Source organism: Arachis duranensis, chromosome 6, assembly GCF_000817695.3.
Source record: "Arachis duranensis cultivar V14167 chromosome 6, aradu.V14167.gnm2.J7QH, whole genome shotgun sequence".
Classification (NCBI taxonomy): domain Eukaryota; kingdom Viridiplantae; phylum Streptophyta; class Magnoliopsida; order Fabales; family Fabaceae; genus Arachis; species Arachis duranensis.
In genome coordinates, this window is record NC_029777.3 from 32,676,238 (window position 1) to 32,678,465 (window position 2,228).

Below are 2,228 nucleotides of genomic sequence, written 5' to 3' on the forward strand. Positions count from 1 at the left end.
TAAAAATAAAAAATATTTTGTGTTTCTTGTTTGAGTCTTGTGTTAATTTTTAAGTTTGGTGTCAATTGCATGCTTTAAAAAATTTTTCTTGCATTTTTCGAAAATCTCATGCATTCATAGTGTTCTTCATGATCTTCAAGTTGTTCTTGACAAGTCTTCTTGTTTGATCTTGATGATTTCTTGTTTTGTGTCTTTTGTTGTTTTTTATGTGCATTTTTGCATTCATAGTGTCTAGACATTAAAATTTCTAAGTTTAGGGTCTTGCATGTTTTCTTTGCATTAAAAAAATTTTTCAAAAATATGTTCTTGATATTCATCATGATCTTCAAAGTGTTCTTGGTGTTCATCTTGACATTCATAATGCTCTTGCATGCATCATAGGTTTTGAACCAAAAATTTTTTATGTTTTGGGTCATTTTATGCATCATGTGTTTGATCCAAAATTTTCATGTTTTGGGTCATTTTTATGTTTTTCTCTCTCATCATTAAAAATTCAAAAATAAAAAAAAAATATCTTTTCCTTATTTCCCTCCAAATTTTCGAAATTTTGGGTTGACTTGGTCAAAAATTTTTAAAAAAATTAGTTGTTTCTTACAAGTCAAGTCAAAATTTCAAATTTTAAAAATCTTATCTTTTCAAAATCTTTTTCAAAAATCATATCTTTTCCATTTTTTCTTATTTTGGAAATTTTTAAAAAAAATTATTTTTTTCAAAAAATCTTTTTCTTATCTTTTATATCTAATTTTTGAAAATTAGCTAACAATTAATGTGATTTGTTCAAAAATTTGAAGTTTGTTACTTTCTTGTTAAGAAAGGTTCAATCTTTAAGTTCTAGAATCTTATCTTGTAGTTTCTTGTTAGTTAAGTCATTTAAAAAAAAATTAAATCTTTTTCAAAATATCTTTTTCTTAAAAATCTTATCTTTTTCAAAATTTTATCTTTTTCAAAATTTGATTTCAAAATATCTTATCTAACTTCTTTTCTTCTTATCTTTTTAAAATTTGATTTCAAATCTTTTTCAATCAACTAACCATCTTTTTGTTTGTTTCTTATCTTTTTCAAAACCACCTAACTACTTTTCCCTCTTCAATTTTTGAAAATACCTCTCTCTTTTTCAAAAAAATTCTTTTTAATTAATTAATTGTTTTAAGTTTTAATTTCAAACTTATTTTATCTTTAATTTTCGAAAATCACTAACCTCTTTTTCAAAATTGTTTTCGAAATTCTCCCTCTCTTTTCTTATTCTATTTATTTACCTAATTACTAACACTCCTCTTCACCCCTCTCCACCTAATATCCGAATCCCCTCTTCTACTTTCTTCTCCCCTTTCTTTTTCTACTGACACAAGGGAATCTCTATACTGTGACATAGAGGATTCCTTTTCTTTTCTTGTTTTCTTCTCTTTCATATGAGCAGGAACAGGGAAAAAGGCACTCTTGTTGAAATTGATCCTGAACCTGAAAGGACTCTGAAGAGGAAATTAAGAGAAGCTAAATTACATTATTCTAAAGGTAACCTTTCAGAAATTTTCGAACAAGAGAAGGAGATAGCAGCCGAAAATAATAATAATGCAAGGAGAATGCTTGGTGACTTCACAAAGCCAACATCCAAATTTGATGGAAGAAGCATCTCCATTCCTGCCATTGGATGGGATAAGCTGGTCACTGCCTTCTTGGATAAATTCTTTCCTCCTCAAAAGCTGAGCAAGCTGAGAGTGGATGTTCAAACCTTCAAACAAAAAGATGGTGAATTCTTCTATGAAGCTTGGGAAAGATACAAGCAGCTGACCAAAAGATGTCCATATGACATGTTTTCAGAATGGATCATATTAGATATATTCTATTATGGTCTATCTGAATTTTCGAAAATGTCATTGGACCATTCTGCATGTGGATCTATTCACCTGAAGAAAACGCCTGAAGAGGCTCAAGAACTCATTGACATGGTTGCATACAACCAATTTATGTACACCTCTGAGAGGAATTTCGTGAATAATGGGATACCTCAGAAGAAAGGAGTTCTTGAAATTGATGCTCTGAATGCCATATTGGCTCAGAACAAAGTGTTGACTCAACAGGTCAACATGATCTCTCAAAATCTGAATGGATGGCAACATGCATCCAAGAGTACTAGAGAGGCAGCTTCTGAAGAAGCTTATGATCCTGAGAACCCTGCCATGGCAGAGGTTAATTACATGGGTGAACCATATGGAAACACCTATAACCCA

At 30.2% G+C, this 2,228-nt stretch overlaps 1 non-coding gene across 1 annotated transcript; it reads right to left on the reverse strand.

Moving 5' to 3' along the window:
* Positions 1 to 1,706: 1,706 nt before the first annotated feature.
* Positions 1,707 to 1,810, reverse strand: LOC127740347 (small nucleolar RNA R71). Its single transcript, XR_008001025.1, has one exon. It is a non-coding gene; the product is annotated as a small nucleolar RNA R71 (small nucleolar RNA).
* Positions 1,811 to 2,228: the final 418 nt, after the last annotated feature.